The following is a 26,622-nucleotide window of genomic DNA, read 5'->3' as shown; positions in this document are numbered from 1 at the left end:
CACTGTTCTAAGTGCTGGGGAGGTTACAAGGTGATCAAGTTTTCCCACGGGGGGCTCACAGTCTTAATCCCCCATTTTACAGATGAGGTAACGGAGGCACAGAGAAGTTAAGTAACTTGCCCAAAGTCACACAGTTGACAATTGCCAGAGCCGGGGTTTAAACCTGTGACCTCTCACTCCAAAACCCAGGCTTTTTCCACTGAGCCACGCTGAGCACTTTCTATGTGCCAGGAACTTCACTAAGCGCTGGGGTGGATACAGGCAAATCAGGCTGGACACAGTCCCTGTCATGCATGGGGCTCACAGTCTTAATCTCCATTTTACAGCAGAGGTAACTGAAGCCCAGAGAAGTGAAGTAACTTGCCTAAGGTCACACAGGAGACAAGAAGTGGAACTGGAATTAGAACCCAGATCCTTATGACTCCCAGGCCCATGGTGTATCCACTGCTTGGAATGAAACGGTCATCTCATCCTTCCCTCTGCTTCTAGACAGGATCACACCGAACCCAGGTCAATCTTCTTGGGTTTCCAGACATCCAGGAAGGCAATTCCACGGCCCCACCTCTCTCAGCCGTCCACACCCGTGACCTCCAGCATCCTAGAGTCTAACCTTAATCCTTCCCACTACAGGAAGGAGGGTCGGAGACCCCACTGTCAGTCAGAACATATCTGGGTCACCCTGTTGGGCTGCCAGCCATGGATCCTACAGCTGAGCCCCCAGCTGCTGCAGGAGATACAGCCTAGAGAATGGCGGGAGCCAGGGGACAGAGGCGGGAAACTCGAGAGAGAGGTCCAGCTAGCAGGTCGGCTTGGAAGGAGTCAAGAGTGATCTGGGCAGTGGCAGGAGAGCCAGGGGTGGGGGTGCTCAGGGAGGAGCTGAGGAGAATGAACGGAAGTCCAGGGAAGGATCATGAGAGGAGTGTTTGAAAAGTCAATCCATTCACTGCCAGCCAAGTGGGGAAGGTGGAAAATTGATATTTGTCTAATATTTGCTCAGCCCGCTGCGTCTGCCTGTGTATTCCCCGGTGCTCCTGCTCTGGAGATCCTTAATCTCTGGGTCTTACAGCCTCTCCGGCCCGGCTGCTTCCGAGATAGAAGGGAAGGAAATGTAAACTACCCTCCTCCGGGTGGTGGGAGGACTAGAGGTCCAGAGAGAGAGATTTCCTTCTGCCTTGTGCATCTGACTCAGCCAGGAAGCAGGTTGGAGGGGAGAAAGGGCTGAGGTGGTGTCTCCTTGGGGCTCGGGGTGGCTCCCAAACCCCTGCACCACAGAGGGGAGAAGCAATGTCCGGGTCTGGTGAAAAGAGCAGGAGTCAGGGGACCTGGATTCTGATCCAGGTCCTGTCATTTGTCTACTGTGTGACCTTGGGTAAGTCACCTTACTTCTCTGTGCCTCAGCTTCCCCATCTGTAAAATGTTCTCCCCACTCTTAGACAGCATGCTCCATGTGATACAGGGACTGTGTCTAATCTGATTATCTTGTATCTACCCCAGCACTTAGCACATAGTAAGCACTTAACATAACTACAATTTTTATGATTATTGCAGGTACAGGAGAGATGGTCCTGGGACTCAGTTTTCCCCATACTTGGCGCACTGGCAATCAGAAGGTCTGTACTGAGCCCTTGCGTGGGAAAGGGACAGAGCTTGGTGTTGGGCATGTCTGTTAGAGAGCAGAGAGGGTCCCATGCCTCAAGGAGCTCCCCATCTGAGAGGGGAGCAGGACAGATCCACAGGTGGGGTTCCCCCGACAGTCAGCAGTGACAGGAGGAGGGGGAAGGGGAGAGACAGGCCTCGACAGGACTGGCTCATTCATTTCATTCATTCAGTCATATTTATTGAGCGCTTACTGTGTGCAGAGCAGTGTACTAAGCGCTTGGGAAGTGAAAATCGGCAACATATAGAGACGGTCCCTACCCAACAAAGGGCTCACAGTCTAGAAGGGGAGAGTCAGACAAAATCCCCCCACAAAACAAGACTGGTTATGGGGTGGATCAGGGTGGGCTTCCCAGAGGAGGAGTCCCAGGATTGCAGTGAACAGGAGAGGTGGAGGATAGGGATAGGAGCAGTGGGTTTCAGACCCAAGGATGGTGGGGGCCGGGTTAAACTGAGACACACCCCACTGCTCTCCCTCCTCCAAGTTCACAGATCACCAGGGGCAGGGCGTGGGGGTGGGGGGCAGCTGGGTTTGCAAATGGAACCCTGTCACGGCTGCATGTGCCAGCAGACCCCAAAGTAGGAAGACTCTTGAACCCCCTACCTTTCTTCTTGGCTGTGGACTGCCCTATTCTGGCTATGGATGGGCTAGTGGGGAACCGGGGAGGGGAATGAAGGAATAGCAGAACAGCAGGAGAGACCCTTCCTGCCAAAGACATTGGTACTGGAAGACTCCAGGGGTGCCCTCAGTGAGGTTGAGTAGCCGCAATGTTCTGGACCTGCAGGATGACCAGGACCCAATCAATCAATCAATCAATTATATTTATTGAGCACTTACTCTGTGCAGAGCACTGTACTAAGTGCTTGGGAGGGTACAACATAACAATATACCAGACATTTTCTTTGCCCACAATGAGCTTACAGTTTAGAGAGGGAGAAAGATATTAATTTAAATCAATAAATTATGGATATGGACATAAGTGCTGTGGGGCTGGAGGCGGGGATGGTCAATAAAGAGAGCAAGTCAGGGCGATGTAGAAGGGAGTGGGAAAAGAGGAAATGAGGACTTCATCAGGCAAAGCCTTTTGGAGGAGACGTGATCTGAGGGCAGACAGAGTAATTGTCTGTTGGATATGGGAGAGCATTCCAGGCCAGAGACTGGATGTGGGCGAGAGATTGGCGGTGAGAAAGATGAGATTGATGTACAGTGACAATCAATTAATCAATCAGTGGTATATATTGAGCACTTACTATATGCAGAGCACGGTTCTAAGCTCTCAGAAGGGTACGATGCAAGAGAAACTAGCCGGCATGTTCCCATAAGAGCTGGTTACTGAGCCACTGAGGAAGAAGCTGAGCATGGAGCCAGTCTGGTCGGGGGGACAACCCAGCCTCACCCCACTCCTCCTCCCCAGTCTCCCCAAGTGGTCCGGGCCACAGCCCATCATCCCTGGGCCTGCTCCCTAACCTCTCTCCAGGTCCGAGTTGCGGATCCAGCCTCCCCCAGGGGCTGTGTCCGCCTGGAGCAGGGGTTGAACACTTGCTCCCTCAGTGCCGGGGGAATCTAGGGGTCCCCACGGGAACTGGCCGGGAACAGGGTAGGCCACACTCTCCTGTATCTGACCCAGGCCCGAGTTCTTGGAAGAAACTGAGCAAGAGCAGTAAAGGCAGGGAAAGGGATGTTGAGGCCCCCAGGGCCATGGGGAAGGGCTAAATCTCAGACAGACCAGCTGCCTGGGCAAGAGAAGGCCCATGGCCAGAGGGGAGAAATGACCTAAATTGTCCAAATCCCTAATGATTGTGATGATCAAGACAATGATATCAGTTAAGCGTCAACTGTGTGGCAAGCACCGTTCTAAGCACTTGAGAGGACCGGCCTGGCTGTTCGCCATAGCCCCTGATGATTATGACTATGATTATGGAGAGAACTAGTTGGTCTCCGTGTCCCTGATGATGACTAAAATGGTATTTGTTAGGTGCTGGCTGTGTGTCAAGCACTGCTCTAAGCGTTGGGGAGGACAGAAGTAGTTGTCCCCATGTCCCTGTTGATTGTGACTATGATTGTTGTATTTGTTAAGCACTAGCTGTTTGTCAAATACCATTCTAAGTGTTGGTGAGGACGGAGCTAACTATTCTCCATGTCCCCAGTTCATTCATTCAATCGTATTTATTGAGCATTTTCTGTGTGCAGAGCACTGTTCCAAGCGCTGGAGAGGATGAGGCTAGCTGTTCCCCCATGTTCCTGATGACTGTGATGGTTATCATCAATCGTATTTATTGAGCGCTTACTATGTGCAGAGCACTGTACTAAGCGCTTGGGAAGTACAAATTGGCAACATAGTTAATGATGGTTAAGATTGCGGTATTTGTTAGGCGTCGACTGTGTGTCAAGCACTGTTCTTAGCGCTGGGGTAGACACAAGTTCATCAGGTCCAGACACAGTTCCTGCCCCTCCGTGGGGCTCCCAGTGAAATGATGATGATGGTGATGATGGCATTTGTTAATCGCTTACTATGTGAAAGTAGGAGGGAGAACAGGGCTCGGATTGCAGCAGCAGGAGAGATTTCAGTGAGACTCCAGGAAGAACTTCTAGGCTCTCAGAACCAACAGGGGACTTTGTGATCCACTGGTTGGATGGCCTTCAAACAGCATGAAGTGCTTCCACACACATCAAGCTGGAACTGAGGCAGGGGCTGTGTGGGAGTTGGGATTAGAACCCAGGCGTTCTGTCTCCCAGGCTCATGCTCTTTCCACTAGGTCACACTGCTTCCCATTTAGTCCCAGTGGATGCACAGGTCATCAGCCTTGAGTTTCTCTTATTTTGTATGTACGTGTGGTATTTGTTAAGCTCTTACTTTGTGCCAAGCACTGTACTAAGCACTGTGGTAGACGTAAGATAATTGGGTAGGACACTGGCCCTGTCCCACATGCGGCTCACCATCTTAATCCCCATTTTACTGATGAGGTAACTGAGGCACAGAGAAGTGAAATCACCTGACCGTTACATAGAAGATAAATGGTAGAACTGGAATTAGAACCCAGTCCCGCTGACTCCCAAACCCCTGCTCTTTCCACTAAGCCATGCTGTTTCCTTATGGTCTACCCATGCTCCTGCCCATCCTCACTGCTGAGTGCGGATGGGAGCCCTGTGGTGGCGGGAGTTGGGGGGTGGGTTGAAAAGCAGTCAAGGGCCTGGAAAACCAGTAGTGGCTGGGTTGTTCAGACCTTGACTCTTGTCTTCTCCTCTGTGAAGCTGGAAATCTAGTCGGTGGCAGTGGTGGTAGTTGGGGAAACAGTGTGGTCTAGTGAAAAGGACCTGGGTTCTAATCCTGACTCCACCACTTATTTGCTCTGTGACCTGGAGCAAGACACTTCATTCATTCATTCATTCATTCATTCATTCATTCATTCATTCAATCACATTTATTGAGAGCTTACTGTGTGCAGAGCACTGTACTAAGCACTTGGGAAGTACAAGTTGGCAACATATAGAGACGGTCCCTACCCAACAGCGGGCTCAAAGTCTAGAAGACTTCTTTGTGCCTCAATTCCCTAATCTGAAAAATGATGATGATGATGGCATTTGTCAATCACTTACTATGTGCCAAGCACTGTTCTAAGCACTGAACACTGTTGAGAATTCAATATCTGTTCTCCCTCCTGCTTAGACTGTGAGTCCCATGTGGGATCTGATTATCATGTATCTCAGCACGGTGCTTGACACATCAGCGTGACTCAGTGGAAAGAGCACGGGCTTTGGAGTCAGAGGTCATGGGTTCAAATCCCGGCTCTGCCACTTGTCAGCTGTGTGACTTTGGGCAAGTCACTTCACTTCTTTGTGCCTCAGTTACCACATCTGTAAAATGGAGATTAAGACTGTAAGCCCCTAGTGGGACAATCTGATCACCTTGTAACCTCCCCAGTGCTTAGAACAGTTTGTACAGCACCTGTCACATAGTAAGTGCTTAACAAATACCATTAAAAGCAAAAAGTATTCCTGCTTAAGCAAATATCCACCCAACATCCACAACCCACTGAACTTCGCCAGGGGTATTTTAGGGAAATACACTCCAGCTGCACAGAAACAGCTCACCTGCAGGCTAAGTTGGATTTAGGACAATCATTTTTTGGTGATTTTTTTTTTTTATTTGCAGCCCCCCATGTGTAACCCCTCTCCTGTCGCCCCCTCCAGCCTCCTCTGGACTTTTGGGGCTCAGTGGAAAGAACCTGGGCTTTGGAGTTAGAGGTCATGGGTTCAAATCCCAGCTCCGCCACTTGTCAGCTGTGTGACTTTGGGCAAGTCACTTCACTTCTCTTTGCCTCAGTTACCTCATCTGTAAAATGGGGATTAAGACTGTGAGCCCCCTGTGGGACAACCTGTTCACCTTGTAACTTCCCCAGTGCTTAGAACAGTGCTTTGCACATAGTAAGCACTTAATAAATGCCATCATTATTATAGTAAGCATTTAACAAATATCACAGTTATTATTAGTAGTAGTAATGGTAATAGTGGTAGTGATGGAATTGACTAAACACATAGTGTGTGAAGCACTGTGCTAAACTCTGGGGTAAATACAAGATAAACAGATTAGACACAGTCTCCCCCTCCCACAGTCTAAATGGTGTAAACACTCATAGAGAACAATAATAGAGGAAAGGAAACAGTAAATTACAAAATCAACAATTCCCCAAAACAATGGAAGACAAAGCAGCCAAACACAGTTGTTGGAGGGAAGTTTTCTTGGTCCTGCTGATCCAGGCCTCCTCTCTGATCCCAAACCGGGCAGCCTCCCTGGGTCCTTGGGCGTCCTCGGACAGCCTCCCTGGGTCCTTGGGGGTCCTCGGGCACCCACCCTGGGCAGCGGGAGGGTCCCGGTATGAGGCTCCCCGGGTCTTGGGCGCTCTGGGCTTTGGAGAGGATATGGGGAGGGGAGCATGAGGGTTGCTGCAGGATCACTCTGGCCTCTTCGATTTCCCTCAGTACTCTGAGGGGGTGGGCTTTAATGGGGGGCAAGGGGAGAGGGGTGGGGCTGGATGGAGATGAGGTGGAGGGCCGGGGGGGGCAGAGCTCTCCTTCCCCCCATCTAACCTCCTTCCCTTCCCCACAGCACCTGTATATGTGTATATATGTTTGTACATATTTATTACTCTATTTATTTATTTTACTTGTACATATCTATTCTATTTATTTCATTTTGTCTGTATGTTTGGTTTTGTTCTCTGTCTCCCCCTTTTAGACTGTGGACCCACTGTTGGGTAGGGACTGTTTCTATATGTTGCCAACTTGTACTTCCCAAGCGCTTAGTACAGTGCTCTGCACACAGTAAGCGCTCAATAAATATGATTGATTGATAGTGTGTTGGAACTTAGTGTGTAGGGATTTTGCACCCCAGCTTGTAAGTTCTTGAGTCTGATTGGAGCCCCAGGAAGGGCAAGGAGAGGAGTCCAGCCCGGATAGTTGTGTGGGGACAATGGCTTCGCAGCCCCCCATCACCCCAAAGGCTGGCCCTGGGGACACTAGCCCCATCACCCCCACATCTGGAACCCGGGGACACCAGCTCCATCACCCCACAGCTGAAACCCTGGGGCATTGCTCCCCCGAGGTGGATAGAGCACGGGCCTGGGAGTCAGAAGGTCGTGGGTTCTAATCCCTGCTCCACCACTTGTCTGTGTTGTGACCTTGGGCAAGTGTCTTCACTTTTCTGAGCCTCAGTTATCTCATCTGTAAAATGGGGCTTGAGACTGTGAGGTCCACATGGGACAGAGACTGTCTCTTAACTCTGTACCCACCCCAGCACTTAATACAATGTAAGGCACATAGTAAGCCCTTAATACTATTATTATCAATATTATTATTATTATTATTATGCCCCCCACAGCTGGAATCCGAGAACACCAACCTCATCACCCCTTCAGAGCAGGTGCCTCCCTGGGGACACTGACCCATGAACGGAAAGTCCTGGACACCAGCATCCAGGCGGCACATAGATGTCTGGAGCTGGGACAGGAAGATTCCTAGCAGGACAAGTCCAGGTCCCTTCCCCTGGCCGGCGGCCGGCCGGCCGGGTCAGGGCACAACATTCAAAATACATTAAAGGCCGCTCCCTTTTGAAGTGCCGAACTATCTTTATTTAATCAGAGAGAAACAACTTTTCAAAAGATTTTTTTTCCCTTTTCTACCTTCGGCTCGCCGGTCTCCGGCGGAAGGACCATGAATAAAACATGCCCATCCCAATTAAATCTTGATTTAATTTCGCTTCTTTTGCAAAGCTGATGAACTGGGGCGCGTTCGCAGAGACACTGAGCATTAGAATTCCTTTGTTCTGCACAATCCACTCGGAGAAACAAGTCTATAAATAATCACTTCGTCTGGGGCAAGGGGCATGGAGGGGTGGGTGGAGGGGAGGGGAAAGTGTCCACACCCATTGGCACAATGAGGGGCATCCTGGGGAGGCCAGGGAGGGGACTGATTTGAGGCAAGGGGGCCTGTTTGGAGTAGGGGGCGGCTGCAGTTTCATGGGACTGGACTGTGGACCTGGAGGAATGGGCTGGGGTGGGGTGGGGGGGGGGTCCTAGTTTTATTTCCCTGCAAGCCCCTCCCCTAACAGAGCCCCCTCCTCTTCCTCCAGTAAGGCCGTGCCCCCTGGCTAAGGCTAAAATTGGTTCCCAATGTCCCCAGGGAAAATAATAATAATAATTGTGGTATTTGTTAAGCACTTACTATGTGCCATACACCGTACTAAGCGCTGGGGTGGATGCAAGCAAATCAGTTTAGACATAGTCCCTGTCCCACCTGGGGCTCACAATCTCACTCCCCATTTTACAGATGAGGCACAGACAAGTGAAGGGATTTGCCCGAGATCACACAGCAGACAAGTGGGGTTTTTTTCTGACTTGGGTGTTTGGCACCCTGTCGGCTCCTGGAACTCTCCTACAGGAGTCACGTCTGTAAGGTGATGGGGACCCACATTTCCAACTGAGGAAGCAAAGCTATTGCTCCTGGATTCCCAGGCTCCCTCATTCCAGGCTCCGGCCAGCATTGAAATCAATCAGTGGTATTTACTGAATGCTTACTGAGTATACAACACTGTACTAGCGCTTGGGAAAGTAATAATAATAATAACTATGGTATTAAGCGCTTGTGGCTCAGTGGAAAGAGCCTGGGCTTGGGAGGCAGAGGTCACGGGTTCTAATTCCGGCTTGCCACTTGTCATTCATTCATTCATTCAATCATATTTATTGAGTGCTTACTGTGTGTAGAGTACTGTACTAAGCGCTTGGGAAGTACAGGTTGGCAACATATAGAGATGGTCCCTACCCAACAACGGGCTCACAGTCTAGGAGTGTAACTTTGGGCAAGTCACTTAACTTCTCTGAGCCTCAGTTCCCTCATCTGTCAAATGGGGATTAAGACTGTGAGCACCACATGGGACAACCTGATCATCTTGTAGCCCCGCTGGTGCTTAGAACAGTGCTTCACACATAGTAAGTGCTTAACAAATGCCATCATTATTATTATTATTATTACTATGTGCCAGGCACTGTACTAAGCACTGGGGAGGATTCAAGCAAATTGGGTTGGACACAGTCCCCGTCCCATGTGGGGCTCACAGTCTCAATCTCCATTTTACAGATGAGGGTACTGAGGCACAGAGAAGTGAAGTGACTTGTCCAAGGTCACTCAGCAGCAAGTGGCAGATCTGGGATTATTCATTTATTCATTCAATCGCATTTATTGAGCGCTTACTGTGTGCAGGGCACTGTACTAAGCGCTTGGGAAGTACAAGTTGGCAACATATAGAGACGGTCCCTACCCAACAGCGGGCTCACAGTCTAGAAACCCATGACCTTCTGACTGCCAAATCTGTGCTCTATCCACTACCCCCATGCAGCAATGTACAATATAACAGGCTTGCTAGACATGATTCCTGTCTACAAGGAATTTATAGTCTAGTTGGTGTTGGGGTGGGAGGGAGCTGCTGATTTGAGCTGGAAAGACCCCAAAGATCTCATTTGCCGCATTAGCTCTGCATATTTGTCCATCCCCTCCCCCCAACACCTGTTTCCCTGGTCCCCTGCCCACATGCCGGGCATGGAAAGTGTGTCCCTGTAGACCCACCAAGCAATGTGGTCTAGTGGAAAGAGCACAGGCCTGGGAGTCAAAAGGACCTATTTTCAAATGCCAGCTCTGCCACTTGTCTGTCGTGTGACCTCAGGCAAGTCATTTCACTTCTCTGGGCCTCAGTTACCGCATCTGTAAAATGGGGATTAAGTCTGTTAGCCCCATTTGGGACAGGGACTGTGCCCAACCTGATTTGCTTGTATCCACCCTAGTGCTTAGAAGAGTGCCTGGCACATAGCGCTTGACAAATATCACAATTACTATTGCTATTACTTCTGGGTGTCTCCTTTCAATTCACCATGGTGTTCATTAAATGCTTATTTTGTGCCACGTACTGCACTAAACACCGGGGCAGTTACAAAATGTTCAGGTCGGACATAGTCCCTGTCCCACATGGAGTGCTTTGTCCAAGTGGGAGAGGATCAGTTGTTGAATCCCCATTTTACAGATGAGGAAACTGAGGCACAGAGAGGTTAAGTGACTTGACCAAAGTCCCATGGCAGACAAGAGGTGGAGCCCAGATTAGAATGCAAGTCCCCTGTCTCCAGTTCTTGAGAGGCAGCAGGGAGAAGGAGTTGAACCTCCTGAAAATACCAGCAGGCTACTGAAGGATCTGCAACCTTCCCATAATAATGATTAATGACAATAGCATTTGTTAAGCGGTTACTATGTGCCCGGCATTGTACAAAGTGCTGGGGTTGGTACAAGCAAATCAGGTTGGACACAGTCTCTGTCCCACATAGGGCTCATAGACTTAGTCCCCATTTTACAGGAGAGTTAACTGAGGCACAGAGAAGTGAAGTGACTTGCCCAAGGCCACAGAACAGACAAGTAGCAGAGGCGGAATTAGAACCCATGACCTTCTGACTCCCAGGCCCGTGCTCTACCCACCATGTCATGCTGCTCCCCCGTGCTGCTTCCCATAAACACCTATAGGAGACATGGGGATTACCCGTACTCTCCCCCCACAAGATCCAGCCTTCTCTTCTCCAGGTTAGACAACCCCCAACCTCCCGCATTTCTTCCTAGATCAGTCAATCAGTGGTATTTATTGATGATTTACTGTGCACAGTACACTGTACTAAACTATTGGGAAAGTACAATGTACAATAGAATTTGGTAGATGTGATCCCTGCCCACAGGGTGTTTCCACTCCTTGTGCCCTTCTCTGTACACTTTGCTGGTCATCCTGTTCATTCAGTAGTATTTACTAAGCGCTTACTGTGTGCTGAGCACTACTGTCCTGTTGGCAGTGGTGGTGGGCAGGGAGTTGCCCTGACCCAAGACCCTAACAAGTACTAGGCCAGGGTTGGAAGAGGGAGTAGAAGGGAACACTCCCTCCTGCTTATCAGTCTTCCATCTACCTGGATTCCGAAACTGGACCTGGCACATATTAAGCACTTAACAAATACCATTAAAAAAGAGCCTTGCTGCTTACCTAGAATCATCCTGGGGTCCACTGTGCCCCCCGGGGTCCTTTCCAACCATGCTTGGGCCTAGCCAGCAGTTTCTCACCCTAGACTTTGACTTTTGCCCCTGAGGGCAGTGGGTCAAACCGAGGCTCTGGTGACTGCCCTGTAGCTCACATGCAGAGTGGTCAGACATCATGTCCTCTCCTTTGGGCTGGGGAGGTTGGAGGGCAATCCAGGTGATAAGTGCCCTAACAAATACATAGGGGATCGGGGTGGAGTGAGGTGGGAGAGGTTTTTCTTTGTTTGTTTCTTTTTTTAAAATGGTATTTGTTAAGTGCTTATAATAATAACAATAATTGAGGTATTCAAGCACTTACTATACGCTATGTCCCCTCCTGTCAGCTGAACTATGTGCCAAACACTATGTGCCAAGCGCCGTGGTGGATACAAGATAATTGGGTTGGACACAGTCCCTGTCCCACATGGGGCTCACAGTCTCACTCCCCATTTTCTAGATGAGGTAACTGAGAAACAAAGTGATTTGCCCAAGGTCACATAGCAGACAAGTGGTGGAGCAGGATCAGAACCCAGGCCCTTCTGACTCCCAGGCCTGTGCTTTATCCACTAGGCTACATGGTTTCCACATAGTCCATTGTTGGTAGGGATTGTCCCTATTTGTTGCCGAATTGTACTTTCCAAGCACTCAGTACAGTGCTCTGCACAAGTAAGCGCTCAATAAATACGATTGAATGAATGAATGAATACTAAGCACTGGGGAAGATACCCGCTAATCAAGTTAGATACAGTCCCTGCCCCACTTGGGGATCCCAGTCTTAATCAAGCATGGTTTAGTGGCAAGAGCCCGGACTTCGGAGTCAGAGGTCGTGGGTTCTAATCCCAGCTCCGCCACTTGTCAACTGTGTGACTTTGGGCACGTCACTTACCTTCTCTGTGCCTCAGTTACCTCCTCTGTAAAATGGGGTTGAAGACTGGGAACCCCCATGTGGGTCAATCTGATAATCTTGTATTGACCCCAGCGCTTAGAACAGTGCTTGGCACATGGTATGCACTTAACAAATACCATCATTATTATTATTATTGATCCCCATTTTACAGATGAGGTCAGTGAGGCACAGAGAAGTGAAGTGACTTGCCCGAGGTCACCCAGAAGACAAATTGAGGAGCTGGGCTTGGAATCCAGGTGCTTCTGATTCCCAGTCCGTGCTCTAACCATTAGGCCATGCTGCTTTCTGAGGAATGCCAAAAGGGTGGCCCCAATTTTCTGTCTTCCAGCGTCTTCCTGTCAGCTGTTAAGCGCCCCCCAGTGGCCTCAGCCTGGCTGGACAGCCGCCCCCCTCCCCAAAACGTCCCTGGGCCCTGGCCCTGCCATGGGGCCTTAGGGTGCATCTGTTGGCATCATCCATTAGGAACCCAAAAAGCCCCCGAACGCGTCCCCTCCACTAATTGCTACGTAAGGAGGAACGGTGGAGAATAAAGTGCATTTACCTGCTCGGCTGGATAATTAAAAGGCGCCTGGAGCAGCGTGGACCTTTTTCATTATGGCAGTATTCGTTATAAAGCAGAAAGAATTAACTACCCGGCATGATCAGATATCGGGAAATATTAATAGCAGGCGGGGGAGGTGGGGGAGGGGGAGAACAGAAGGGCGGATTGGGGGAGTTAATTAAACCGCCCGTCCTCGGTGACTTATTAAGCGAGCGGACCGGCTTTCGGCGGCTCAGCGAGCCCAGGAGTGGGTGTCTTTGCTTGAGAAACCAGGCTCCGGGGACGAAAAAGTCCTTCTTTCACCTGTTTCTGTCCGCTTGGGTTCCCTTGCCCGGGAGCTTTCCAGGCCTGCGAGGGACATGTGGGGGCGACGGCTAGTTGTGGGCTCATTGTGTCTGCTAATTCTGTTTTTTAAAAAATGTATATACAAAGAATGTTGTTTGTTAAGCGATTACTATGTGCCAGGCACCGTATTAAGTGCTGGGGCAGATACAATCAGGTTGGACACAGTCCCTGTCCTGCATGGGGCTCACAGTCTTAATCCCCATTTTACAGATGAGGTCAGTGAGGCACAGAGAAGTGAAGGTCACCCAGCAGACAAGTGGCGGAGCCGGAATTAGAACCCAGGTCCTTCTATCCATTATGCCACCCTGCTTCTGCTCACTTCAGAACCACCACAGTCAATAACTCGGAGCCTCCGGAATGGTGACCGAACCATGATTCTTCTTCTTTTTCCTCTTCTGTCCTCCTCATTTCCTCTCTCTATCACGCCCTTCCATTTTAAGGTACCAAATTCTGTTATATTGTGCTCTCCCAAATGCTTAGTACAGGTCTCTGCACGCAGTAAGTGCTCAATAAATGCAATTGATTGATTATGGGGCCTGGTCCTGGAGTTCACCGCCTCTCTGGGGCAACATAGGCCCAGATGGGCCAATGGATTATCATTATTAGTCTTAGTATTATTAATAAGAATCGGGATGTTTGTTAAGCACTTACTACGTAATTACAAGATAATCGGATGGGAACACAGCTGCCCTAGCCGTCACTGGTCTCACTATCTAAGGGGAAGGGAGAAAGGGATTTAATCCCCCTTTACATGAGGCCCAGAGAAGTGAAATGACTTGCCCGAAGTCACCCAGCAGACAGGAACAGAGCAGGTTATAGAATCCCAGATTCAGGCTGTTCTGCTTCTCTGCACCTGCCCCGACCTTGGGAAAGGATTCTTTTTGGAATGTCCCCTTAGGGCTCACAGTCTTAATCCCCATTTTATAAATGAAGTTACTGAGACACTTGTCTAAAATCACACAGCAGACAAGTGGCGGGGTCAGGATTAGAACCCAGGTCTTTCTGACTCTCTGGCCTGTGCTCTAGCCAGTAGGCCACGTTGCTTCTCATCTGAGTCGTAAACCAGCCTTGACCGCCAGCCCCTCCACCCCCAGACCCCCATATCCACTACCAGGGTTCTCCCATCCCCTTCTGGAAGGTCACAGCATTCACAATCCTGGCAGCCCGGATCAGGGTACAGGGGCTACGGATCTCTGAGTCTGAGACAGAGACCATTTATTCATTTATTCAATCGTATTTATTGAGTACTTACTGTGTTCAGAGCATTGTACTAAGTGCTTGGAAAGTATAAGCAGCATGGCTCAGTGGAAAGAGCAGGAGCTTTGGAGTCAGAGGTCAGGGGTTCAAATCCCGGCTCTGCCAATTGTCAGCTGTGTGACTTTGGGCAAGTCACTTAACTTCTCTGTGCCTCAGTTACCTCATCTGTAGAATGGGAATCAAGACTGTGAGCCCCCTGTGGGACAACCTGATCACCTTGTGACCTCCCCAGCGCTTAGAACCGTGCTTTGCACATAGTAAGTGCTTAATAAATGCCATCATTATTATTATTGTTTGGCAACAGAGACAATCCCTACCCAACAACAGACTCACCCACCCCTCGCCGCTTTCCAGGATCCAGGCTGGACTGTCCCCCATTGATGGGAAGGCAGGGAGCAGCATTGCCTAGTGGGTAGAGCACGGGCCCGAGAGTCAGAAGGACCTGCTTTCTAATCCCGGCTCCACCACTTGCCTGCTGGTTGACCTTGGTCAAGTCACTTTACTACTTTGTGCCTCAGTTATCTCATCTGTAAAATGGGGATTAAGACTGGTGAGCCCCATATGGGACATGGGTTGTGTCCAACCTGATTAGCTTGTGTCTACCTCAGTGCTTAGTACAGTGCCTGGCACATAGTAAGTGTTTAACAAATACCATTTAAAAAATAAAATAAGCAGGAGACTTTAGGTGGACAGTGGCATGGAGGGGCGCAGTTTAACTGTGGGAGCATCTCACCCTCCCCGAAGTCAGGGGTGTGTGGGGCGGGAACCCACAAACACTGACCACTTTCATGCCTCGTCGTTGATTCTCACCAGTTCATTAACGTTTGACCTTGGGAGCACCCTGCCTTTGCCCGGGAGGCCAGCCAGGGACGCCGTCACATTTCAAAGGCCGTTAAGCTGTCCAATGATATTTGAGCTTCTTTTTTATATTTGATAGCTGATCGTCAATCACTTTCCAGAAGCTCAGAGAGAAAGAGGGCAAAAAGGCAGAGAATAATATGAAATTATAGTGGAATGAGGCAACTAAATTTCTTTTCCTATCAGATGAGGAGAGGAGAGGTGAGATTATGGTCAATTATCTTTTCCCGCACAAGGGTAAATCATTGGTGGTTTGGGGAGCTGTCAGGACTTGGCTTGTGGCAAGCGGACACTGGAGCAACAGGCATGAGAGGCGGGCTTGCAGATATCTTCCTTCAGCCTGCTGGCCTGCTCTAGTTGCATCGGCCCCGGCCACGTCCACCCCGTCCTCAGAGCACCAACTATAATAGCAGTAAACACGTTAAGCATTTACTATGTGCCATGCACTGTGCTGAGTGCTGGGGTAGATACAAGATAATCAGGTCAGACACACACTCTGTTCCCCACAGGACTTCCAGACTAACAGGGAGGGAAAACAGGAGTTAAACCCCCATTTTACAGAAGAGGAAACTGAGGCACAGAGAACACAGTAAATGCTCAATAAATACAACAATCACAGCAGGCAGGTGGCAGGGTCTCCTCGAGGCTGTAAACTCATTATGGGCAGGGAATGTGTGTGCTAACTCTGTTGCGCTCTACCCAAGTGCTTAGTACAGTGCTCTACACATAGCGCTCAAAAGATACCACTGATAGATTGATTAGAACCAAGGTCCTCTGACTCCCAAGCCAGTCTCCCACTCAGCCAGTTTCCAAGGAAAGGCAGAGAAGAGGCAGGGGGAAAGGAATGCCTTATACATCTGCTGCCTGATTTCTTTTTGCCACCTGATTTCTATTTGGTGGTGGGGTGGGGTGGGTGATTTCTTTCAGCCACAGGGCTCATTGGTGAGGCTGGAGACATTTGTGGGGGATCTGCCCATCTCTGCCCAGCTCCAAGGTAAATAAAGTGAAGGATCTCATCAACCCAACTAAATGGTTCCCAGATCAGTTGTTTGGGCACTGGGCTTTGTGTACAGGCAAACACAGCTGGCAGGCTAGGGGCCGTGCCTGCCCCAGCGGGCAAGAGATCCAAGCTGGCTGGTAACCAGAACCCCTCAGCGGGGAGTGGCAGGAGTTGGAGGTGCCAGAGTGGTGTCTTGTGGTGGTCTTTTACTTGCCCTGCCCACCCCACCTTCCACCCCAGAGACCTCCAGCCTTTGTCACTCCCCTGCACCCCTCCTTGTGGAGTCCCCAGCTCTGCTTATATCCTGAAAAGTAGTGTTGCCTAGTGGATAGAACACAGGCCTGGGAATCAGAATGACCTGGGTTCTAGTCTCTGCTCCACCACTTGCCTACTGTGTGACTTGGGTAAGTCACTTAACTTCCCTGTGCTTCAGTTGCCTCATCTGTAAAATGGGGATTAAGACTGTGAGCTCTTTGTGGGACAGGAGTTGTGTCCAACCTGATTATCTTGCATCTACTTCAGCACTTAGAACAGTGACTGGCATATAGCAAGCACTTTAACAAATATTATTATTATTATCATCTTCTGACCAACAGGGGCTGATTCCTGAAATCACAGCTCTCCCCACTGTTCTGAATTCAATAGTCCTAATCCTTGGGCCCCTGCTGTGTGACCTTGGGCAAGTGGTAGTAGTGGTTATTTCAGTACTTATTTTGTGCAGAGCACTGTACTAAGGATTGAGAGAGAATACTGGGAATTAGAAATGGGCCTTGTCTCTCTGGGGATTCAACCCTTAACTTCTCTGGGCCTGTGTCCTCATCCTTTAAATGGGGATAAATACTTGTGCAGTCTTCTCTCTTAGACCAGGTGGGATAGGACTGTCTGATCTGCTTTATCTTGTAGCTGTCCCAGTGCTTGTTACCGGGCCTGGGGCATAATAAGCACTTAACAAATACCACTATTATTATTATTATTACAGGAGGTTAGACTACCCCCATTTCACAAATGAGAATGCAGGCCAGAGACATCAAGGCGTTTGCCCTAGGTCACACAGCACAGCAGTAGCCAAATTTGAGCAAGGGCTGTTCTGACCCTTTAATCCACCTCACTATGGGTGTAGAGAGTGTCAGGAGTCACAGCAGCAAGACCCTTCCAGGGACCAAGGAGAGCGGTAAGCAGGCAAGTACACCAGAACCCCTGGTGGGCGCAATGAAGCAAAAAAGAGAAGCTGAGTTAAGGCAACTGGTAACCAGGCCTCTGCCCCCACCACCACTCCCACCCCCGTGATTTATTACTTAGCCAGCCTTCACCTCCAGTGCCCACGGCCCCCCAGCCTCAGCTCCCTTCATTTGCATAGCTAATGGACGTGTTACTAACAGCTCATTAGCAACAGCGAGAAGTCAGGCCCAGGTGACTGAAAAGGCAGGTCAGTGGGACTGCAGTGAAATGGTTCCTCATTCCCTGTCCAAATGAGGAGTTTCAGGTGGCATTCAAATCCACCCCTAGTCCCCAGTCCCGGCCCCCAGCCCCAAATCCCCAGACCGGAACCCAAAAGGGGAATCTAGTTTGTGCGGGAAGAAGGAGCAGAAATGGAGGGGGTTCACAAGCACCAGATGGAGTCATGAAATTTAACAAATTCTTGCAGATACTAGAACAGAAAGCAAGAACAGGGAAGATGAAGGAGAGGAAGAGAACTAGAGGGCTGTGGTGGGGTGTGTGTGTGAGAATGTGTTTTTGTGTATGTAATAATAATAATTGTGGTACTTGTTAAGTGCATACTATGTGCCAGGCACTGTACTAAGTGCTTAGGTGGTTACAAGCAAATCAGGTTGGACTCAATCCCTGTCCCACATGAGTCTTAATTCTCACTTTCCAGATGAGGTAAATGAGGCCCAGAAATGTGAAGTGACTTGCCCAAGGTCACACAGCGGACATAAGTGGCAAAGATGTGTAACAGATTGTGCATGCATTGTGTACATGTGTTGCACGTGAGGTGGGGGTGGGGAGAGTGCATGTTTATATGCATTTTTGCATGGAAGAGTGGGTGTCTATGTGGGTATGAGAATGTGTACATTGCTTGCTCTGTCTTCACTGCCCTTCTGAAAGCCCATCTCCTCCAGGAGGCCTTCCCTGATTAACCCCTCATCTCCCCAACAGTCACCTCTGCACGTCGGCACCTCCTGACCACTCATACTGCTCACACCCGGCTTCCACCAAACGTTTGTGTACAGATCTTTGTACTCCACCACTTTCCCCTACCTATAATGCATTTTAGCATCTGTACTCCCAGGGAGACTGGAAGCTCACAAGGGCAGAGATTATGTCTATTTTTTAATGTTATCTAAGTGCTTACTATGTGACCACCTTCCCCACAGCACCTGTATATATGTATATATGTTAGTACATATTTATTACTCTATTTATTTATTTTACTTGTACATATCTATTCTATTTATTTTATTTTGTTAGTATGTTTGGTTTTGTCTCCCCCTTTTAGACTGTGAGCCCACTGCTGGGTACAGACTGTCTCTATATGTTGCCCATTTGTACTTCCCAAGTGCTTAGTACAGTGCTCTGCACACAGTAAGCGCTCAATAAATACGATTGATGATGATGATGATAACCAACTCTGTTCTAAGAGCTGCAGTAGGTACAAGTTATGTAGGTTTGGGTATAGTCCCTGTCCCTCATGGAGCTCACAGTCTAAGCAATGATAATAATAATAATGATGTGGTACTTGTTAAGCATTTACAAGCTAGAGAAGCAGCATGGCTGAGTGGAAAGAGCCCGGGCTTGGGAGTCAGAGGTCATGGGTTCTAATCCCGACTCCGCCACATGTCAGCTGTGTGACCTTGGGCAAGTCACTTAACTTCTCTGGGCCTCAGTTACCTCAACCGTAAAATGGGGATGAAGACTGTGAGCCCCACATGGGACAACCTGATCACCTGGTATCCTCCCCAGCGCTTAGAACAGTGCTTTGCACATAGTAAGTGCTTAACAAATGCCATTATTATTATTATTATTTACTATGTTCCAGGCACTGGGGTAGAGATAAGCTAATCAGTAAGCCCTTAAGAAATATCACCACCAACAGCCTGAACGCAGTCCATGTCCCACATGGGGCTCACAGTCATTCTCCATTTTACAGATCAGGTAACTGAGGCACAGAGAATAATAATAATGATAGCATTTATTAAGCACTTACTATGTGCAAAGCACTGTTCTAAGTGCTGGGGAAGTTACAACATGATCAGGTTGTCCCAAGGGGGGCTCACAGTCTTAATCCCCATTTTACAGATGAGGTAACTGAGGCACAGAGAAGTTAAGTGACTTGCCCAAAGTCACACAGCTGGCAATTGGTGGAGCTGGGATTTGAACCCATGACCTCTGACTCCAAAGCCCATGCTCTTTCCACTGAGCCATGCTGCTTCTCTGTGAAGAGAAGTGAAGTGACTTGCTCAAGGTCACACAGCAGACAAGTGGCAGAACCAGGATTAGAACCCAGATCTTTCTGACTCCCACACTGCTTCTCTAAGTAGGAAGGAGAACAGGAGCACTGAGGTACAGAGAAGCTAAGCGACTCACCCTAGGTCACACAGCAGACAAGTGGCAGAGTCATGATTAGAACCCAGGTCCTCTGACTCCCAGGCTTGGGCTCCTTCCACGAAGCCGTGCTATTGCTCACTATTAACTCTATTGCACCCTCCCAAGCGTTCAGTACAGTGTTCAGCGGATGGCCATCATTCCATACAGGCTATGGCTGTCTGTGTATGTGAACACGTGTATGCACACGTGTGCCTGGGCAGGAGGCAGCAGATGGAAGTGCAGCTGGAGACCTCTTGAGCCCTAGGGTCCATACCTGCATCCGGCCCAGAGGCTGAAGAACTAAGACCCCGCCTGGGCTGGGCCCACCAGACTCCTGAGGGCGGCCTGGAAGGATCTGCTCTTCACAGTCATGATTCCCAGGTAATACACATTGGATATTTAATGTATGACCCGCAGGTGACTTCACACTCCCGGGCCTTTTCTAAATAGTGTTTTAATCTAAGCCTTAAAAATAAAATAAAATCAGGCCCGTCCCCCCATGGCCCTCCCGCTCACACCACCAGGCAAGAGGAAAAAGGAGAATAAGGGCCCCGATGTTCCGTATGAGAATCCAGCACGGGAGCGAGCTTTTGTTCAGCGCTTTATTGAGGTTTTACCTCTAATCTCTCCCTTTTTGATGCAATTTAAGATTAAGGAAATGAAAGGCAAGACTGACTGTGAACGGTTTTACAAACAGGACAGCCGAGGGGGTGTTCAGAAGACAGTTTTATAAAGGGGCTTCGGGCTCTAATCATGGGAAAGAGAGGAGGCTGGAGGTGTGTGTGTGTGTGTGTATGCGTGTGTACATGCTTGGCTCTTCAGTTTGTGGTTAAATCCAATTTGTAATATCAGAATTGGAGACAGGTGGCTGGATCCAGTTTGCTATGGTATTCGTCAAGTGTTTACTAAGTGTCCGGCACTGAGGTAAAAGGATGGGCTAGAGACACGTTCATTAGATTGGACACAGTTTCTGGCCCTCATGGGGCTCACTGTCTGAGAGAGTGGGAGCAGGTAGCTTGTCCCCATTTTACAGATGAGAACAGAGGTCCAGAGAGGTTAAGTGACTTTCCAAGGTTACCTAGCAGTCCAGTGGCAGAGTTGGGACTAGAACCTGGGGGTTCTGACTCCTGGTGCAATGTTCCTTTTAGGACCCTAGGCCAAACAGTCTCCAGAAGGGGTTTGACCCCAGGTCTGGGTTGAGGGACAGCCCAGAAGGGTGGGGGGAGCAGGGAGGAGGGACAACTGACCCCTACTGAAAGGCCAGGACAAGTTTCACCAAGGACCGTCAGCCAGATGCCACACCCGGAGGATTGTGATCCTCCCGGACTCCAGCAGCTGGATCAAATGGGGTAACAGAAGCAGCATGGCCTAGTGGATAGAGCTCGGGCCTGAGAATTGGAAGGACATGGGTTCTAATCCCAGCTCTTCCACTTGTCTGTGGCTTGACCTTGGACAAGTCACTTCACTTCTTTGTGCTTCACTTACCACTTTTTTAAAATGGGGATTAAGACTGTGAGCCCCTTGTGGACTGTGTCCAACCTGATTAACCTTGTATCTAACAGTGCCTGGCACATAATAAGCACTTAACAAATACCATTAAAAAGAGAGAGAGAGAGAGAGAGAGAGAGAGAGAGACGCATCAGCAGGGTCTAATAATAATAGTAATTATAGTACTTAAGTGCTTACTGTGTGCTAAGCACTGGGATAGATACAAGGTAATTGGATTGTCCCTTCTGGGACTCAGTCTTAATCCCCATTTTACAGATGAGGTAACTGAGGCACAGAGAAGTGACTTGCCCAAGATCACACAGCAGACAAGCGGCAGAACCGGCATTAGAATCCACACCCTCTGACCCCCAAGTCTGGGCTCTTACTACTAGGCCATATGAGCCTCCAGTTTTCCTATGTGGAGCAGCGTGGCTCAGTGGAAAGAGCACGGGCCTTGGAATCATAGGTCATGGGTTCGAATCCTGGCTCCACCACGTCTGCTGTGTGACCTTGGGCAAGTCACTTAACTTCTCTGAGCCTCAGTTACCTCATCTGTTAAATGGGGATTAAGACTGTGAGCCCCATGTGGGACAACCTGATCACCTTGTATCCCCCCAGCGCTTAGAACAGTGCTTTGCACATAGTAAGCACATAACAAATGCCATTATCATTATTATTATTATTATTATCATTATTATTATCCCAAACTTCTCCCCAGTCCCAATCCTTCCAGCTCCAACCCCTGGGTAGACCGTTATGCTGGGAGAAAGTTGGATTAGGAGTCAGAACCGTACATGATTATTCATTATTAAATTACTTGTCCTGGCAGTCTGTCCTCATTCAATCCAGCAATGGTTTTCATGATCATTTTTTTATGGTGTCTGTTAAGTGCTTATTATGTATCAAGCACTACTGCAAGTGATGGGGTAGATGTAAAGTTAACCAGATTGGACACAGTCCCTGTTCCACGTGGGGCTCACAGTTTAAGTAGGAGGGAGAAGAGGCATTTTATCCCCATTTTATAGATGAGGAACTTGAGGCACAAAGAAGTTAAGTGATTTGCCCAAGGTCTTGAAGTAAGCAATTGGCAGAGCCAGTCTTCCAACACCCCGTCTCCCCGATGTGTCTGCCAACATCTCCTCTTACCCACTTGCATTTCCCTTTCCCTCACCACGTGTGTGGCAACATACTCTCCACATGTCTTCCAAAGCACCTCCTTCCCTCTGCATGTCTGCCAACGTGACCCCTCCTTCCACGTGTTTCCAATTATTTTTCCCTTCCCCCACTATGTCTGCCAACCCTCTCCCCACATGTCTTCCAACACCCCCCATATATCTGCCAACGTGCCCCCTCCTCTCCATGTGTCTGCCAATGTGTTTCCCTTCTCCCCACTATGTGTCTGCCAACAGGTCTTGTCTTCCAACGCACCCCCACACACGTGTCTTCCAACCCACGCCCCCTCCCCGAACATGTCTGCCAACGTGCCCTCTCTTTCCCTCATGTCTACCAATGCCCCTCTCCCCTGACATGTGTACTAGCTGCGCCATTGCCCGGAGAGGTGGGCGATTAATTGGGTCTGTCTGCAGGCTGATCCTGCAGACACCTGGGAGTAAGCGAATGAGCCCTCCTGCTCTCTTGCCCTCTTGCCTTGCCATAACTTCACCCCCAGGCCCCGGAACCTTGCTGCTGGCAGCTGCTCTGATTTCCCAGGGCCTCCTGCCTCCCCTTCCCCTCCCCACGGACCCCTGCAGCTTATTCATTCATTTAATCAATCATATTTATTGAGTGATTTCTGTGTAAAAGCACTATACTAACTGCTTGAGAGAGTACACTAGAAAACAGACACATTCCTGCCCTCAATGAGCTCACAGTCTAGAGGGGAAGGCAGGCATTAATGTAAATAGGTAAATAGACAAATAAATAAATTACAGGTCTACACAGATATCTACATATGTGCTGTGGGGATGGGAGTGAGGATGAATGAAGGAACAAGTAAGAGCAGCGCAGCTGCTGACAGCCCACATGCCCTGTCTGACTGGATTTCCCACCTGGTTTGGCCTGGCACTTCCAGGATTCCTGCCCAGAAGGATCCTTAGGGGAGGGGGCCCGGGAGCTATGCGGGAAGAAGACCCCGGCCCCTTAGGGTTGCAGGTGGAAACATCTCCAGTTCACTAGGGGCTCCAGTGTTGGCCCACCACCAAAGGGAGATCTGCTTTATTGATGTATTGTACTCTCCCAAGTGCTTAGTACAGTGCTCTGCACATAATAAACCCTCAATAAATATGATTGATTGAATGAATGAATGAATGGTTTAGCATCCATTCAATCATATTTATTGCAGAGCACTGTACTAAATGCTTGGGAAGTACAAATTGGCAACAGATAGAGATGGTCCCTACCCAACAATGGGCTCGCAGTCTAGAAGGGGGAGAACACACACACACACACACACACACACACACACACACACACACACACACACGCATGCACCCCCCCCCCATCATGCACCCACAATCCCACCTCCACACCCACATACATATTTAGGCAGCCCCCACCCTTCCCTTTACCATAATAATAATAATAGTAATTATGGTACTTGTTAAGCATTTACTATGTGCCAAACACTGTTTTAAGCGCTGGGGTAGATACAAGATAATCAGGTTGTCCCACATGGGGCTCACAGTCTTAATCCCCATTTTACAGATGAGGTAACTGAGGCACAGAGAAGTTAAGTCACTTGCCCAAGGTCACACAGCAGACGAGTGGTGGAGGCAGGATGAGAACCCACAGCCTCTGACTCCCAAGCCCGGGCTCTTTCCACTGAGCCACGCTGCTTCTCTGCTCCTTCTGTACCACCTGTTCCTTCTCCCCAGTCCCAAGACAGAGGCCTTTCCTCCCAACAAGGAGAAGGTAGAAGGAGAGGGAGAGGGATTCGAGCCTACAGTTCTCCCCCGGAACTGAGCAAGGGGAAAGAAGTGCAGGCAGCAGCAGCTGTAGGAGAGGAGCAGGGGTGAGAGGAAACGCACCAGTGAAGCTTTCATTTAAATAAAGAGCAGAGTTGCATTGTGCTCCATTGATTACAATTTTTTTTTCTGAATGTTGTGACATTTGCAGGAAGGCTAATTTATTCAAGCATGGAAATCTTTAAAAACTTAATTAAGTTATTTCTGTGATTTTCCATGCCTTATTGTTTCAAGTTCACATTTACTTTCATCCTTGTTAATAATAATAATAATAAAAAAATTGAGAGAGAGTGAGAAACATCCTACAGAATCCCCTGGGACAGCTCAGGCCCCTGGGTCTCTGTACTGCAGAGCGGCTCAGAGAGGAAGTTTGGGTCCCTGATCCCTCACACCCATTCTTCACTGTCTTTCTCAAAGACATTCCTCCTCCTCCTCCAGGAAGCCTTCCCAGATTAATATGGGATGGCCTGGCACCCAAGCCTTTAGTTTGTTGCAGAATTGGCTGTTTAGGACCCACTAATTCTGTCTCTATGTGTGGGTGACAGTCAGTCATCATAATGGCCTAGTGGACAGAGCCTCAGCGTGGGAGTCAGGGAGTCAGCCTGAGTTCATTCATTCATTCCATCTGTATTTATTGAGTACTTATTGTGTGCAGCGCACCATACTAAGCACTTGGGAGAGTACAATATAACCATAAAAAGACACATTCCCTGCCCACAACGAGTTTACAATCTGCGTTCTAATCCTGAATCTGTCATTTGCCTGCTGTGTCATTTTGGGCAAATCACTTCATTTGGGCCTCAGCTTTGTCATCTGTAAAATGCGGATGATACCTGTTCTCCCGTCCCCATAGACCATGAGTCCCGTGTAGGTCAGGAACTGGGGCAAATCTGGTTGTAACCTAAACATTTTAGCGCTTAGTACAGTGCTTGGCATATAATAAGTGCTTAACCAACAACAGAATTATTATCATTATCAAAGCCTCTGGTGGCGAAGAGGATGTCTTGAGGAGGCAAAGCCTCTAGACTTCAAGTTACTTGTGGACAGGGAACATTTCTATGTACTCTGTTCTATTGTACTTTCCAAAGCGCTTAGCATAGTGCTGTCCACACAGTAAGCACTCAATAAATGTGGTTGATTAAAAAGCCAAGAGAATTTCTGCAGGTGTCAGTGCCCAAAGGTTTGATTGGCAGTGGGTGGATGTGCATGGTATGGGGGTCGGGGGTGGGGGAGGGACTGTGGCTTAACCCCTCCCCCCAACTCCACAGACAGCCTCAGTGCTACAGGTGAGCCCTTCCCATCCCCCCCTACCCCCCTGCAATCACCCCACCCCTCAGCCCCAACCATTAGCCTAATTTCCCTGGGGCCAGAACCCAGTCTCTTCTTATTCCAGCGACATTGGCCCATATTATTCTTAAGTCATTAGTCTCTGCCTGATATTGTGAGTCAAGAACTTTAATAAGAGAAATTTATGGCTTGTCTCCTCCAATCAACACAATAATTCATGGTTGTGTTGAATGCACTCCCCTAATGGATATTGCTTTCAACCAGGGTGGTGTTTTTTTCTTTCCCTTTGAATTCATTAGCGATTTCCTCCCCTTCTATTAACGGGAGCGGAAAGCCGTCTTTTTCCACCAGAACTGAGATCTTCTTCCAACAGCTCGGAGCTGGGGAAGGCCAAAAGCCTTCCATCCGTACATTGTCGTCTTCCCAACAAGATCTGGGGAGTGGAGAGGGTAGGGGGAGAGGGGGAGATTCTCTTATATATCCCCCCCTTCATCACATTCTCACTTTGCCCTCTGCCCCTTCCTCTCCTGGCTTCCCCACAGCCAGAGCCCTGCCCTCACTCTGCCCTCTGCCCTCCATTGTATGGTTTAGCTGTCCCACTTGACAGGTTCCCCTTTCAAATAATAATAATTGTGGTATTTGTTAAGCGCTTACTATGTACCAGACACTGTACTAAGCGCTGGGGTGGATTCAAGCAAATAGGGTTCGACACAGTTCCTGTGTTAATGGGGCTCACAGTCTTAATCCCCATTTTATAGATGAGGGAACTGAGGCACAGAGACGTAACTGCATCAGCCTCCTCTCTGATCTCCCATCCTCCTGTCTCTCCCCACTTCAATCTATACTTCACGCTACTGCCCGGATCATCTTTATGCAGAAATGCTCTAGGCATGTTACTCCCCTCCTCAAAAATCTCCAGTGGCTAACAATCAACCTACGCATCAGGCAAAAACTCCTTACTCTCCGCTTCAAGGCTCTCCATCACCTCGCCTCCTCCTACCTCACCTCCCTTCTTTCCTTCTACAGCTCAGCCAGCACCCTCCGCTCCTCTGCCGCTAACCTCCTCATTGTGCCTCGTTCTCGCCTGTCCTGCCGTCGGCCCCTGGGCCACGTCCTCCCCCTGGCCTGGAACGCCCTCCCTCA

At 49.1% G+C, this 26,622-nt stretch overlaps 1 long non-coding RNA gene across 1 annotated transcript; it reads left to right on the top strand.

Moving 5' to 3' along the window:
• Positions 1-497: 497 nt before the first annotated feature.
• On the top strand, positions 498-7,879 carry LOC119935111. The gene is made up of 3 exons (XR_005453081.1): positions 498-803; positions 1,549-1,610; positions 7,536-7,879. It is a non-coding gene; the product is annotated as an uncharacterized LOC119935111 (long non-coding RNA).
• Positions 7,880-26,622: the final 18,743 nt, after the last annotated feature.

Source organism: Tachyglossus aculeatus, chromosome 11, assembly GCF_015852505.1.
Source record: "Tachyglossus aculeatus isolate mTacAcu1 chromosome 11, mTacAcu1.pri, whole genome shotgun sequence".
NCBI lineage: Eukaryota > Metazoa > Chordata > Mammalia > Monotremata > Tachyglossidae > Tachyglossus > Tachyglossus aculeatus.
This window is presented reverse-complemented; position numbering and strand designations above follow the sequence as displayed.